Genomic DNA, 17,294 nt, shown 5'->3' with positions numbered 1-17,294 from the left:
AAGCCAAACAACCATCTATCGTTCCTTCACAACTCTCAGGTTTTGCGTAACTCCTATAAAATCGTCTGTCGACAAAGTTATATCCTCTTCCAGGGTCCTTCCTTTAGCAAGAATATGCTTGCTTCTTGGCAGGTCCTGGGGCCTGTGGGTTATGGCACATCTCATCACTTGTAGTCCTTGAACTTATCATCGGGCAACTGATCATTGTTCCAACTTCCTAGTATTCTTAAATCCATCCAATTGTACTCTCTTCCTTCCTTATATTGGCACCAAACTAGGACATGATTACTCGGACTCATCATGGAGTTTCCATTGATCCATATTTCCGACATCATACCTCCTTTATATCCAATAGCAATTTATATCTTCATCCTCGTGGAATATCCCACATACCAAGATAAAACTTATACTTGTGGAGTCCATTCCACTTCGTGGAACCTCATTATCCTTTCCAGGGTTAAGCGTCCTTACAGGGGAATATTGGCCATCTCTGCATGGCACTTCTTCAACTGGGAAACGTGAAACACATCTTGAACTCCTGACAGTCCTTCGGATAACTCCAACTTGTAGGCCACTTCTCTCATACGCTCCAAAACTCGGTATGGTCCTACAAATCTCGGGGCTAACTTTACCTTAACTCCAATTCGTTTAACTCCTCGCAGAGGGAACACATGAAGACATGCTCGGTCTCCAATTTCATAGACTACCTCCTTGAGTTTTTGAGTCTACATAACTCTTCTGCCTGGACTGAGCTACCTTCAGTCTATCTTGAATCAACTTAACATTCTCTTCTGACTCCTTTGATCACCTTTGGTCCAAACAACTGTCGGTCTCCAACTTCATCCCACATACTCTTGGGGTATCACACATATCAAGACAAAACTCGTATTCATTTTGTCCGAAATCCACTCAGTGGAGTATCCTTATCCTTTCCAGGGGTCAACGGTTCTTACAGGGTTCTACCACCCTTAAAATGCTCCAATATTCCATAGACCGTATTTCTCATATCCTCAAAATGGTCAAAATCCTTCTTCATAGAGTAACAACTCATAAAATCCATATCAGTACCAACGATGCTAACTTTATTGATTCTCCAATGATTTCAATCTTTTGCTTTTCCATTACATGTCTCAACTCAACACCTCAATATAAAAGAAAAATGTTCTCACTTCTGCTACTCCATTTCTTTTGTTGCAAACTCAACTATCTAGCACAAGTTTCCTTCTCCTTGGGGCATTCTCTAGCAAAGTGCGCTGCTCCTTTACAACTAAAACACATTACTTCTGACAAGTTTCGAGGTTTCCTTGTAATTACGTAGCCTACTTGGGTCCTTGGCTTCCTTTTTGGGCAATTGCTGAGGTAGTGCCCTGACTCCTTGCACTTATAACAAGTGACATGACTCATATCCTTCCTGGAATCCAATCTACTTCTCTTTCTGGACTTTTCCATTCCCATCAGAGCTTCTATTTCCAGTGGGTCATACTCTACTTCCTCTGTCGGGAATTTTACTAAATCCCCATTCAAACAATTTTGGGAGATGTGTCCTTCTTCTCCACATGAATAGCATGACTTAGTGCAGGGTTTACTCGAGTCCTCTTTAGATGTGTCCTCCATCTCTTCCTTCATCACAACTTCTTCTAAAATTTCCATGAGGGCTCCTTTCATTACTTCTTTCTTCTGCTGGATGGTTCTTTGTACCAAGGGGTAAATGTGACACTGAGCAGGGTAGTGGGTAGTCCCTTCACACAAGAAACAAGTGATCTGCCTAGTTGGGCATTCTTCAGCTGGGTGACTTCCTTCACAATTAGGGCATTCATCCTTGTGTTCTTTATGGGTGTGTCCTATTTCTCCACAAAGCTTGCATGCACAAGGTTTCTTCATATCCTTTCCATAAGGTTTCAATTTCTGGGACACAAACTGAGACTTTAGCAAAGTCAACTTAAAATCTTTCCAAGTGGTTACTCCTTGCCATCCATTTATGGTTTGGTACATCCTCCACCAAGTAGCAGCACCTCTTTCAAAGCACTGAAGAGCATGCTGGGTCATATCATGTCCAACTATAGGGTTATTCTCCAAGTGATCCTCCATGTTCTGAATCCATCGGTCGGTCTCCAATTGACTCATTGGTCCCGAAAATACAAGCTCATCTCCATTCATCCTCTATTGGGTCCATGGGTTTGGGGTGAGATAAGAGAGATCAAGAGGGATGCACACAATACAAACAATGGTTTTGAAAAGACAGATTTTATCTGTGGCTGTCGGGAAAAACATCAAACAATTGACAGCTCACAAACGTCGCATCTAACGTAGGTATATAACAGGGGTTTGGTCTTCTAAAGGTCAATAAATCTTCAACGTCACCACACTCTTCCAGTCTTGTTCATGCCTCCAATGGCTTCTTCCGATCATGCTTGTCTTCTCAAGTTCTTTTGCCAGATCATCTCTGTTGACGTGAAATCTCTCGTGACATCCTTTAATATTTCTGGAGTTGCATTCCAAACTTCTAGGTTTCAACATCCTTGGCATGAACCATGTCCTACTGTCCTTTAGTTCCTGACGAATCTCCGGTATCTCGAGGTTCTGCTCCTCCAGCTTGGCTACTTCAACTTCTGGGTCCTAAGTTCTTCACGAAATGCTTCCTTTCAAATACGGCTTCTTGGAGCTGCATTTGAAACTTCTTGATGTACTACTCCAGATCCTGGTGATAGACCGGCTTAAGTTTAAAACTTCATCTTGCTGATAGGTGATCCATCAGCCTTCTACCATCCAATCCTTCCATGCATAGGCATGCTTAACTCAGCACGGTGACAATAGCATAAGCGGGCGATAACCTCATGGATAGCCATGTTTCTTCCCTTTGTCATTTCCATGAGCTATCTCTCCATAGTTGATATCTCCTATATTGGGGTTTCCTTGACAAAACTTCGAGTTCTCATACTCCTTGTTTCAGTCTTTCTCCGATACACCTTGATCTCGGGTATTGACAGCTTCCATAGTCTGCCAAGTTCCATAAGGGGTAGCCTTCCTAGGTCATACAAATCTGGGAATTCTTCAGAGCCTTCAAATTCTACTTGTCTTCGGTCTTCAACCATTGTAGTTTCCATTATTCAGATGCACAGAAAATACTATTCATTCCGAAGTGGTCTTAGTTGTCCGATATCTTGTACTTCTTGGAGTGGTCTCATCAGTCGAATCTTCGTGGGGTCAAAAGGGGAAAGGGGTATGGTCTCACTAAAATGGAATATTTTAATAAGCTCAGAAGAGAAGAGAGGTAAAAGATCTTTTTGAAAGGGAAAGTTGTAGAGAAAAATCTTTGCTATGGGCTTGACAGTTTCTAGGGTCACGTCCTACAGTCAACATGTGCTCTGATACCATCTTCTAGCGACCCGACCCGAATGGATCAAGTCTCTGTGCTTAAGTGTCATCCCTGGATCGGTATGCTGACACACACAGTACTCGAAGGATTTATAACAGAGGTAAATCACATGTATAAAGTAACGTAAATACTATTACCTCAATCCATATAGCGGAAGCAACAAGGTTGTGGATTCCCATCAACACCAACGGCAAAGTTGAGTGTAGAAATCATAACCCTAACGTTTCACTTACTCGTCGTAAGATAATCCTGCAACATGAGACGTTGCAGCCCGAAACGGGTCAGTACATTGAATGTACTGGCAAATTCACACCATAGAGAAAATGATGAACAATGGCTATCACTATATGCATATATGGCTGGTGGAAAAGTTCTATGGTTATAGGTTTTTGCGTAAAGCCAATTTTTCCCTACTGCAAAGGAATAAATTTATTTAACTATCAAGGTAGTTGTTAAACATCGAGAATGGTTGACAGCAGGTTGACAGCATTCCGATCCCAATTAAGTGACAATTAAAACCCAACAACATTAATTAGAAGTAACGTGATGAGATTCACATGATATTCAAGTACTAGATACTCAAGTTGTCCATAACCGGGGACACGGCTAATCATGATTAGTTTGTACACTCTGCAGAGGTTTGCGCACTTTTCCCCACAAGACTCGATCGCCTCCGTTTGGTTTCTCGCACTACATGGTGTTTGAGAAGACGGATGACCGAGACATAGTCTTTCAGAAGCGCTAGCACCTTACATGTGGGTAGACCGTACCACCTATAACCCCTACATCTGCTAGTCTACCTGTAAGAGTTCGCATGACTTAGTCAACTATGCAGAGCCCATAATAGCTTGTGGCTGCACACGGAAGTTACTAGCATGAATGATCTTATGATCCCTTTGAGCCTGGGTGGCGGTCCAAAATAAAACAGGCAAGTCCTGATAGACATCAGGTGCCTCAATCCACCCAGATGTGTGTTTAAGTTGCCACCTTAGATAAACCATTAAAATTATCAACTCACATCTGTCATGGATATCACTCATCCAATGTATACTAGCATAGCATGGCATAATAAGCAAACGTAGAAGTAACTCCCAAAGGTTTCATAATAATACAGGTAATACCTCATCTACTTCCCATCCCACAATTAATTAGATCCTAATCATGCAATGTGTGAGGATTGATCTAATGCAATAAAACTGGGTTGTAAAAAGGTATGATCAAAGTGTGAACTTGCCTGCAATGTTGATGAAGATGATTCGCACTCAAAAATCTTGATAGCTCTACTCGTCACACTCCGGTCAATCTATCGCAATGAAGCAATGGTAACCACACATAAGCAATCACTCAAAAGATCAGAAAGAAAGAAGAAGACGATTCGGAAACATCAAAACCAAGCAAATAGCTCTTGCAACATAAAACTATTTCTAACAGTACCAGAATTATGTGAATTTGGCCTTATTAGAATGTTTAGGTCAAGAGCTTCGATTTGCAAAAAGATTCAACGCAAAGGAACTATGAAACTCAAGTTATGATCAAATGAAGTTTGAATTCAAATCTGATCTAATTCAAATTTTAAACTTTTAAAAAACATGTTTGAGTTGTTTATCCGGATAGAGGACATCATAACGAAGACGTGGGCGTTGGTTTCGTTGGATTTGGACTAACGAGCAAAAAGTTACAAGCGTTTGAAGAACAGGGGCTAAACTGTAAAGAAATTCCTCACAGATAAGTCCCTGGCCGGAATTAAAACAGAAAAAGAAAAAGACTAAATAGCGGACGTTCGTTACCGAACGCTAACGAACGAAAACCGTTCGCTACAAACCCTAAACTAGCGAGTGTTCTCTAATTAGATCTAACTAAAAGAACTAAACCAGATTTTTTTAAACGAAAACCAAAACCTAAAAAAAATAAAAATAATAATAAACCGGCGAACCGGGCGGTGTTTGTACCGGTTCGGTAGCGGGTCACGGCGGCGGCAGATCGGCGACGGTGGCTCTCCGGCGAGGCAGGCGAGGCGCGGGGCGGGGCGGTGCGGGGCGGCGGAAACAGCGGCAGCGGTGAGGGGCGGCTCCACGCGGCGGGGAGCGGCGTTGCAGGCGGCGGTCGAGGCGGCAGCGGCGAGCTCCGGTGACGAGGCGAGACGCGGGCGGCGGTGGCGGCTCTGGAGCTGCGGCGGCGGGGAAGAGAAGGGAAACGGGGCCCGGGGCTCCGAATTATATAGAGGAGAGGGGCGGCGCGTAGCTTGGAGGAGGGGGCAGAGGAGGCCGGGCGGCGTACGGCGTCCATGGTGGCGCGGCGGCGTGCGGGACTCGGTCTCCTGCGGGAGGTCGGGGAAGGTGGAGCTGGGCCGCGGCCTAGTAGCTAGCTGGGCTGGCCCAGTTGGCGAAGTTTTTTTTAAACATTTATCCGCACAAACTAAAGTAAAACAAAATAAACAGAAATATTATGTAAAACAAAATAAACAGAAATATTATATAGGCATATAATATATCAAAATTTTCAGAAAAAGGTTTTCTACGACATGAACATTTTTCTAGCATTGAATAAAATACACACAAATTCTAATAATTCAAAGAGTGCTACTGGTCTATTAAAATTCAACAAAAATCATTTTAAAAAAACCAAAATGATTTCAAATTAATCTTTCTCCAATTTTCTAATGTAGGGAATCATGTTACCCTAATTTCCATATAGTTTATTTTTGGAGAAAAATAATTTGAATAAAACTCAAATAAATCCAAATTGAAAATAAATTCAAAAGAACTTTGAATTTAATTCTTTGAAACTCCCAACTCATATTTCATATAATTTGAAGAAGTCATTTTATCTTCTCTCGTGAAAATCATTGAGTTGCATAAAGTTTCATAATCGAAAATATTTTCCAAATGAAATTCAAATATTTTCAACACCCCTTGTCATTTAAATAAATGGAAGAAGTCATGTCATCTTCTCTCCGGGGTTTTGTGTTTGAAAAGAATTTGAATTCGTGGAGATCAGAAAGCAAATATGAAAGTTTGGGAAAGTCCTTTTATTCCCTCTCATTTAACTTTCAAAGAGTTTCGAATTCACTCACTTTCAGTCAATCAATCAAACAATCAATCAAACCTATCTATTTATTATAAGATTTCAAAATTTAGAATTTTGGGATGTTACATGGGCATGCAACGCCTAGAGGTGTGTGGGGATTCGAACCTCGCAATATCTCAAATAAATGGAGACTTTGACGCCAAGGACCCAAAAATGGCGGCTTACCGCAATGCCGTCCTCAAAATGTCAGCTTGGTTCGAGGGGCTTGAATTCCACCATTTGGTCCAAGAAAACAATCAAGCGGCGGATATCAACCCTGTCCCACCTAATATCTTCTTGGAAAGGCTGTTTAAGCCATCCGTGGTGTGGGAAGGGGAGAACGGCAACAATAGTCCGGATCCGGCCACAACACCAAATCTCGAACACTCTGACGTAATCGGAGGCTCCACCACCGAAATAACACCTTCGTCCCACGTGATTATGGTGTCATCACCCCATGGACAGAACCCTTCTTGGCTTACCTAAATAGGCAAGAACTCCCTGAGGACCCAAACGAGGCACGTTGCATTGTGCAGTGGTCTAAAGCCTACAAGGTCCACGAGGGAGAGCTTTATAAGAAAAGTGCTACCGGAGTACTTCAAAGGCGCATCTCCGAAGAGGAAGGACGGCAACTTTTGGCAGAAATTCATGCTGGACTCGGCGGCCATCACGCTACAGCTCGGGCCCTTGTAAGCAAGGCCTTCCGTATAGGTTTCTACTGGTTGACAGCCCGAGCAGACGCACAGGACCTCGTCCAACATTGCGTCGGTTGACAGCTTTTTGCAAACCAAAGCCATACGCCACCTACCGCTCTTCAAACAATCCCCATTACTTGGCCATTTGCGGTCTGGGGGCTTGATATGGTCGGACCCCTTAAAGGAGGAAGCCATAAGAAAAAGTACCTATTGGTCATGGTGGATAAATTCACCAAATGGATAGAAGCCAAACCAGTTAAAACGGCCGAGTCCGGACTAGTGATAGACTTCATATCCGGGGTTGTACACCATTATGGTGTCCCCCACACCATCATCACTGATAACGGCTCAAACTTCATAGCTGACGAGGTAAAAACTTGGTGCGGCAACATGGGCATTAAGCTCGATTATGCCTCCGTCTATCACCTCAAACAAATGGTCAAGTCGAACGAGCAAATGGTCTTATTATGAGCGGCATTAAACCCAGATTAGTGCGATCCTTGAAGGAATCAGATACGCACTGGGTTGAGGAGCTCGACTTCGTATTATGGGGGCTGCGAACCACGCCGAATCGCACTACCGGATACACACCGTTTATATGGTGTACGGCGCAGAGGCGGTACTGCCCTGTGACATCATTCATGACTCACCTCGAGTGCACATGTACGAAGAGAACGAAGCCAAGCTTGATCGGCAGGACTGTTTAGACGCCCTGGAGGAGGAGCGTGACGTAGCAAAAGCCCGCTTCGCATTCTATCAATAACAGGCTCAACGGTTTCAAAGCAGTGAAGTATGGGCCAAAACTTATAACATTGGCGAACTCGTTCTACGCCTACCAGAGAAGAAAAAGGACAAGCTCAAGCCCAAATGGGAAGGTCCCTTCATCATCGACAAAGGTCTAACCGGTGGAGCGTACCATCTGCATGATGCATCGGACAATCGACTGGAGCCAAACCCATGGAACGCGGCCAGACTCCGAAGGTTCTACGCCTAGTGCCGGACTCTGTGTTCGTCTCCTTACCTCCGCCTTTTTTATATATATCCGCTATCTGTCTTTCTTTCTTTCTTTCTTTCTTCCCTTTTTCTTCACGGCCTTAAAAGGTTAAAATGTGTCTTGACTACACAATCTTGACGCGCCATGCGTTCTCATTATATCTGGGGGCTTCTTATACAGAAGCTTAATATAATTATGTTCCGGGCTCTATGCCCCCTGCACATGTGTTACTTTTTCCACATGTACCTTTTCTTCGCCATTATATGCATCGATATGACTTAATTTTTGGCCAAGCTGGGTTGCCTGGCTCTTGTGTTTATGCCCTACGTTCCTATTAATTCGGCTAGGGCATAAGGGGAGCACCTCTGCGATTGTTACTGCCGGGTCAGCCGGATGTGTACCTCAGACTGGGTGAAGCCGAAAGCTAGCGTTCTTAAGGGAATATTCGGTCGGTGAACAAAAGATGACTTTTACTTATTGCAATACATGCCCCCAGATGTTTATATCCTGCGTCTCTTTTCGCCGTTCGGACATGCACATTAATGCATGCGTACACAGGGAAAGGAACCCTTAACGGAACTATTCTCCCTGGAAGATGTTTATTATTATCCATGTAATATAACATAGCTAGTTGGGTACATGTCTGTTCAAGCACTTATGACCCCTATGTCTGGTTTCCATGCGTACCCCGATTTTTACATAACTGAGCGGGTATTCGGATACACTCCGGACTATCGGGTCCGGAGGTCGAAGCAAAAAGGTCTGCCATGACAAGTGATTTACAATCCGGCTAGGGACAAAATATGTCACTTGAAGTACACAGTCACTTAGACTGACTAAATTCTTCTTCTATACCATCTAACAGGCTATCTAGCCTACAATCCTGTTGGGAATACTTTGCGGCTAATTTTACCTGGTCATATAGCAGACTAACGGGGATCTATTTCCCATCAGACCCTACAGGTCCGACCTTGGCCATGTGGTTCGGGTCAGCCTTGGTATATCGCGTCTTCACCATGGCCCAGGCTTCCCTTGCACCTTGTCGGCAGGCAGATATCTTCCATAATAGGAGGCGTCGCCGCGCTCCCTTGAGCATCTCTACGAGCTCCCCCATGCCTCCTGGTAGGGAGGCAGATGGCCACAAGGCCTGGGCAATGCCCTGCATCACCTACCGGACTTGTTCATGCAATTGTGAGAGCTCTTGCAGAAGATCACCCGCAGATCTGGGCATCTCCTCTTCGGGACGACCCGTCAGCATACCTACAGATATAACTCTGTTAGCCGGTTTCTTTGCTGAACTCTATAAAAGTTTGTTCAAGCACTTACTAAAAATGCCGTGTCGAAGCCTCGTATTCTCCTTTACGGAGTCAGTGAGCTGGGCCCAAACATCTTTCAGTTCAACGCCCAGCCGGGTATTGGCGTCTTGGAGATCATTTTTCTCCCGCCTAACCCGCGTAAGCACGCCCTCGCCAGCCTCTAGCTGTCGTTGAGCATGTTGCTCATCCCCTTGCACGATCTTTGGATACACTCCGGGATTATCTATAGAATCTATTATTAGATTTGCATGCATGACGAATACTAACTGGTACATGCCATTTCATTCTTTTCGATCAGGACAAGTATTACCAGATGGGGCCTTCTTGGACTCCTCCATTCTGGCAACTGCAGCTCGTAGCTGGGCTTTGCACTCCTCCAGCTCTTGAGACATCTGGGTATTCTTCTCCTTAAGAACCTACACATATAATGATCCTTAAATCAGTTGTGCCAACTGTTTCAAGTCTCAGGGTCTACTGAGATACATAATTATCAGATTTTCTTACCCGTATATCCTTTACATACTGGTCCGTGGCTCTGGCAAGGCCATTTTGAGCAGCTCGGATGTACGCGTCTCCTGAGTTGAAGGCATCGAACGCCTCTTTAGAGAAACCAGGGTCGCGGAGTACGGCCCAGCGACGCCTGTGACTCATGGCACTCTCCACTTCGGAATTTGTAGCGGACAGCCTATCCGCATCCTCTGTAGGAGGAACATCCAGTGTTGTCCCCACGTTAGCATCTGCCCCTAAGTCCGGCTCTGGAGTCCGACTGGTGGAGGCGTGGTTGGCAGGCTCTCCGAACACGGTCCGACGAGCGTTTTTCCTGCCAGGAACCATGGACGTTATTATATTTTAAAGACGACAACCATGGAGCAGGTTTTTTTCATACCTCTGCGACGACGTCTCAGTCCTGACCGCCTTCCTTTTAAGCCTACCCGGCTTCGGTGCCCCTTGTTGATGAGCACTGCGGGTTCGGCATGGCGCCCCGAGGGCCTTCCCTGTAAGACGCAATACGTGTGCGGAGGGTGAAGTGCAAAAAAGGGATCCTTCTCGGAAGTTGGGACTCCGGTTTTACTTACATGCGATGCAGGGAGCAGACCAAGATAATTGGCTATGATGGCCACCAAGGCACCGTCGCAGCTTAACTGATAGAACGTCCTGTCGACGAGCTCCACAAATATGTCCGGATCTTGTTCGAGTCCGGGGTCGGGGGCTCGGTCAGGGTCCTCTGGCTGTAGAGACGGGCTGTGGACCTCCCTCACAGCTTTTCATAGTTCCTGCTATGAAATAGCAAGGTAAATATTTATGATGAAGAATGCGGGAAGGTCTGGAGTAAAAGGTAGCAGCTCACCCAGTTTGGGGGGTTGTACATGGAGAATCCATCCCATGGCTTAATGTGGATGAACTCCTCTTCCTCTCCTTTGTACAAATCGGACAGTATTTTCGCTAGAGCAGCGGTGTAGTCCGGACCTTTACGACCGCAGTGGGTGGCATCGTCTTCTCCATTGAAGTTCCACATGGGTTTCCCCCAATATTGAAGTGGCTGCACCCCCCGCATTATACATATTAACATAACCTCGACTATTGTCATTCCTGATTTGGCCAGCGTTTTTATCCTGCCCATCAGGTAAAGGACCTCTCTGTTATCTTCCTTCTGGGGGCTCCGAGGGCGCCAGCTGCGGTGTTTCTTCAAAGGGGCATTATTAAACTCAGGAAGGCCCATCCGAATAGGGTCTGGAAGGGGGACGTCCTCCATATAAAACCACTCCGAAGGGCAGTCTTCGGATGTCTTCTTCGGAGTACCGGACAGGTATCCGGTCCCAGCGATGCGCCATATTTTGGCTCCGCCCACTTGATATATTGACCCCTCCTGTGTGCGGGGTACGAGGCAGAATAGCCTCTTCCATAGCTCGAAATGAGCTTCGCAGCCCAGAAACAGCTCGCAAAAAGCGTCGTAGCCGGCGATGTGTAATATGGAGGCGGGAGTGAAGTTATGCAGCTGGAGGCAATAGAACTCCAGGAGCCCGTGGAGGAACGGATGGATTGGAAATCCGAGTCCCCTCAATAAGTAAGGGACAAGGCATACACGCTCCCCCTGGATGGGTTGGGAAAGCTCTCCGCTTGCTCCCCGCCATTATAAGTGGCTAGTCCGGCTCAGATAGGGACCATATATGCAGGAGGGAGAAACCCCTGGGTCTGCAAGCCTACTAATTGGCTGTGGGGGACGGAACACTTCTCCCAATTGCCCGGCTTAGTGCTACGGGAGCGAGAGGAGGAGCTGCGATGGCCGGCCATGATGGGATGGACTTTTCCGGGCGCGCTCCAATGGATACTCGTTGTGGGAGGATGGTGTGATCTGGATCTGAGGATCCCTGACTCTTTAAATAGACGATTTACTTACATGGTTAGGGTAGCAAATGTAAAAATGCCCCGACTTCTCGCATTCGCTCGACACGTGGAAGATAGCCATTATTAAAGCACAGAAGCCGAGGAGTGCAACATTCATGGGAAGCCGGACACTACTCGTTATGACAGGTACTCATGATTTGGAGAAGAACCACGTCACCTTGGCTGGACCGGGGCTTCGTCATCACTTCATTAACCCACACCACGGACTTCGGCATCATACTGCCGGCCTGCTCCGTCGCCTCAGTTGGACTGGAGGTTCCACCCCGCCACATTAGCCATGCTATGTCGCCACTTCAGAGTGCCGAGCTCTTCGCTCCGCCACCTCAGGACCGGCTTGGGGGCTGGGACCTCGTCCCGCCATAAGCTCGGGTCGCACATTGACACCGAGCACATTAACAAGCTAAGTCGCTTCCATGCTCAATTTTTTTAATTCTTGTTCGGTTCGACCCAACATTATATTTATGCTAAAATATGTTTGTCAAAAATGAGGTTCGTTAAAAACACTTTTCTTTGCCCGTATTAACTCGGGCTCTTAAATTTATATGAGCCATTTTATAATAAGTGTTCTTCTTCTAAGTCATTGCAAAGTCACCTTGGCTGGACCGGGGCTTCGTCATCACTTCATTGAAGCCTGGTTCAGGGGCTACTGAGGGAGTCCTAGATTAGGGGGTCCTCGGACAGCCGGACTCTGTACTTTGGCCGGACTGTTGGACTATGAAGATACAAGATTGAAGACTTCGTCCTGTGTCCGGGTGGGACTCTCCTTTGCGTGGAAGGCAAGCTTGGCAATTCGGATATGTAGATCTCCTCCCTTGTAACCGACTCTGTGTAACCCTAGACCCCTCCGGTGTCTATATAAACCGGAGGGTTTAATCCGTAGGACAACAACAATCATAATCATAGGCTAGCTTCTAGGGTTTAGCCTCTACGATCTCGTGGTAGATCAACTCTTGTAATACTCATATCATCAAGATCAATCAAGCAGGAAGTAGGGTATTACCTCCATCGAGAGGGCCCGAACCTGGGTAAACATTGTGTCCCCCGCCTCCTGTTACCATCAGCCATAGATGCACAGTTCGGGACCCCCTACTCGAGATCCGCCAGTTTTGACACTGACTGCGGGCACGCGGGAGGGAGAGAGAGAGAAAGAGAGAGAGGGGAGACGGCTCGGCCCGTTAAGTGGGCCTTCTTTGCCGTCTTCTAGCAGACGGCAAAGAGGGTGACCGTTAGGGATGGCCCACGCCTCCTCTTTGCCGTCCGCTAGCATACGACAAGGAATCTGACCTAGCCACGCCGTGCCCTGTGGGGCCCACCTGGCTCTTTGCCGTCTGCCTTCTAGCTCTTTGTCATTAGCTGGCTGACGACAAAGAAGTAGCTGACGGCAAATAGCCTTTTGCCATCTGCACTTTCTTTGTCGCCCGCTTTCTGGAAGCGGACGACAAAGAGCCTCTTTGTTGTTAGCTGGCAGACGGCAAAATCCCAGATTCCAGTAGTGCTTGTCTTGGGCGCCAGGTCTTGTGGAATCCTCCTTGTATGCGGCATGGGCTACCCGAAGTGGCCCATGAGTGAACCGCCATGGGGGGTCCTTGGACTGATACACCTGTTCGGGAGACGACGTGTTGAGTACCCCCTAGTCCAGGACATGGTCTTCAAGTTGGGGATACTCCTCGATTCTTCCAAACTATTCTTCATCTTCGGTCGTCGGTCTTGAAAACTAGTTCAACAAATCTTCTCATCTTCGATCTTGAGGATCACCGAAGTGAATCCGAAGAGTTTACACGTCGGTTATCCGAGGAGCCCCTTTAAGTTCTCGACCTTTATCAATGCCTTGTTATTTTTATGCCACACCTCGGGTTTGAAATTGTTCCCGTGCGGCGGTGTCCTCTTGCATCTAAGCTCCAATGAAGAATTGTATTCGAGGTATCTTTTGCAGCCATGCACCAACGCCGGACTGCTTCTGAGCTCCAACACCGTGATGTATCCGAGCTCCAACGCTGGAATGTATCCGAGCTCCAACGTCGGACTGTATCCGAGGTGTCATAGATTACCTCGGTCTTGAAAAAGTTAAAAGGGTTCAACCGAGCTTAATGTTGGAGATGCCCTCTATGGATTTAATTCTGATTTGTGCAATGTATTCTCTGCCGTGATGTATAGCCAGTAGCCCTCAAGGTGTGTGTCGGCCAAAAAATCCGAGATGCACATTAGAGGAGATAGTGATCGGCGGACGGGCACTTGAGAGAGGGTTTTGAGAAGTCGCCGTAATATATTAGCTTGATGCTGGATAAGTCCCATATGGTACCTATTGTTATCCGAAGATGCGTTTGCCCATAGTTCGGTCAAGCCGAACACTGAGCACTTTGAATTTTCTATATTGAATAGCAATGCAGTAGCCCCCGAGACACTGGTCGGGTGGAAACACTAGATCAGGGGATCGATGTGCCCCTTTAATATTAGTAAATGATAAGCCTGAAGCCCAGTAGCCCCTGAGCCTTAATGTGGGCACAAGTGGCTGAATTAAAGATCGATGTCCGGAGTAAAAATCACAAATTATGTGTAATGATTCTATGTATCCAAGTCCTCTACATCATTAATGCTCGGATCCGCACTGTACAAAACTTTGTTGACCGACCATCGGCTTCAACCTCCTCGGCCAGTAGCCGGGGAGTGTTTGTCCCACTTTATAAAGCCTTTATGAGGGGAATGATTTACGACAAACAAGGCAATCCGGCCATACGGTTTTATAAACAAAGGTATGCGGAGAGAATGTTATATTAGTATTTAATGTAAGAAATATCTTCCAAAGAAAATAGTCCCCCTATTGGTTCCTTTCTTTGGGTTGTCATGCCGACCATGATCATGAAACCCCACCTCCGATCAATGTGGGAGAAAAATATTAAGGATTTAGTCTGGGGAAAGTTCCCAAACTATGTGGTCTTTAGCGAACCTAAATTTTCACTTCCATCGTTGCCGACCAATTATATCCTTTAAGATCGCTAGCTTTTGGCTTCACCCCGTCTGAGGTACTAACTTGGATGACCCGGTAGTAACAATCATAGAGGTGCTCCCTTTACCGCCTGCCAAACAATCAGGAATGTAGAGGAAAGCACAGGAGCCAGGCAACCCAGCTTGGCCAAAATCTTAAGTCAAATTGATGCATATTTATGGCTTTATAATGATAATTACGGAAGGCAATGCTTGTATAATGAATACAAACGCTGATTATATTTATTTTGACTCCGTTGCGACCATTTATCATTTGAAAGTGGCCCATCGTTGGCTTCTACCCCTTTGTAGATGCTACGCACAGTGTTTCTGTAGTAACAAGACAACCCTTAGCCGACGTCTCGGTGCCCGGAGGCGGTTGTGTTAGCGGAAACAAGGCAATCCGATATGCGGGCTTGATAACTTTCACTTAGTCATGGGAGCTTTAAATTGGGGAAGCTAGCTATGAGCCCCCGGTTAGTGTTCAACACCGACCAAAGTCTAGCCATTAACACTTCGCCCAATGTTATGAAAGGCCCATCGTTTATCACGGGGTAATATGTATTGATCTATAGTTTGACACTGCCATCGGATCGCCGAATAGTTTTTGCCCCATTGTGACAGTCTGTTTTTGGCTTTGTCCACTGAGACCATTCGAGCTGGAAGCACAATCGCAGTGATTCTCCCTTTGCACACCCAGCCGAACAAAGCAGGAAATAGGAGGCAAGCACAGGAGCCGGGCAACCCAATTCGAAACCGATGCATATATAGCAATATCCGAGAATGTTTTTGCCGAATTTCTAAAGGTGTCTGGCGTTGCACTGCGAGACTTATGCTGGAAACACACAAATAGTTTAAAAGTGCCATAGGCTTGGAAAACCAAAAAACTTCAGTAAAAACTTTATGCCCGAACTAAATCAAGTCATTAGGTGCCAATACGAAAATTGGTCTTACTTTTGTGCTTCTGTCGTGCATTAATATGACACATCCGATCTCAAGACTTCAAGCGGGTCAGCCTATGGCTGCAACCTCCTATCCTGAAGGCGGAGTACTGCTCGTTAAGCCAGTTTAGCGAACTAAACTCGAGCGGCATTATAGAGAAAACAGGCTATCCGGCTATTGACCACACACTCGAGTCGAGAAAGGAGTGGTAGAAAAAGACTTTGCAATGACTTAGAAGAAGAACACTTATTATAAAATGGCTCATATAAATTTAAGAGCCCGAGTTAATACGGGCAAAGAAAAGTGTTTTTAACGAACCTCATTTTTGACAAACATATTTTAGCATAAATATAATGTTGGGTCGAACCGAACAAGAATTAAAAAAATTGAGCATGGAAGCGACTTAGCTTGTTAATGTGCTCGGTGTCAATGTGCGACCCGAGCTTATGGCGGGACGAGGTCCCAGCCCCCAAGCCGGTCCTGAGGTGGCGGAGCGAAGAGCTCGGCACTCTGAAGTGGCGACATAGCATGGCTAATGTGGCGGGGTGGAACCTCCAGTCCAACTGAGGCGACGGAGCAGGCCGGCAGTATGATGCCGAAGTCCGTGGTGTGGGTTAATGAAGTGATGACGAAGCCCCGGTCCAGCCAAGGTGACGTGGTATGTCGGTACACCGAGGTGTCAGCGCTGCCCAACCCGGATCATTTACCTGTGCACAAAAAATAGTGCAAGCCAGAGATAATAGTAATAATAATAAAATAAAAATTCATTGCATAATTAATAATTTATGCAAAGTGAGTAATAAAAGAAATCTAGCTCGTGTGCCGAACACTCAATGAGGCAGAGCTCTCTTAGTGATGCCGAAGTCCCCGAGGCAACCGAACATGTCGGTATGGCAACTCGACCAACAAGGTGATCACGCGGGCCGATTTACGCCGTTTGGGACAACATCGGCGGCTTGCCGAAGTGACCACGTGACGCAATCAAAGTCGATTACCTACACATGTAAAATAGTGTAGTCCAAAAAATAATAATATACATATAGAATAAAATCCTCGCATAATTAATTTATGCAAACTATTTTTTCTAAAGAGATGTGGCCTGCCTCCGAAGCCAATGTCGGTGCAGGGCGCTGGCGTGATAAAGCCTGTATTCACAGGGCGGTCCGAGTCCCCGATGAGCGTTCACCGAACTGCAGATGGGAAAGTGACCGAACCATCACGCAACCATCGTTAATGCGGCCATCACTTGACACACCTGTGTACAAATGATGGAATAAACCAGAGTAATAATTCCTTGGAAAAAGTAAACCCAAGCAAGAAAAAATTACTAGGATTAATAGCACCTGGTTTATTTGTTGTAGCAATGTGAAGAAAGGTTACTCCCAAAATTGGGACTCGATCCGCACACCCATTGCCTGATGGGCGATGAAGCGACGACATGGCTGATACGTCCATTTTGCATCATGCTTTTATATCGATATTTATTGCATTATGGGCTCTTATTACACATTATGCCA

This window comes from Triticum urartu, chromosome 2, assembly GCF_003073215.2.
Source record: "Triticum urartu cultivar G1812 chromosome 2, Tu2.1, whole genome shotgun sequence".
NCBI classification, from domain to species: domain Eukaryota; kingdom Viridiplantae; phylum Streptophyta; class Magnoliopsida; order Poales; family Poaceae; genus Triticum; species Triticum urartu.
The sequence above is the reverse complement of the archived record's forward strand: the minus strand, read 5'-3'. Positions refer to the sequence as shown.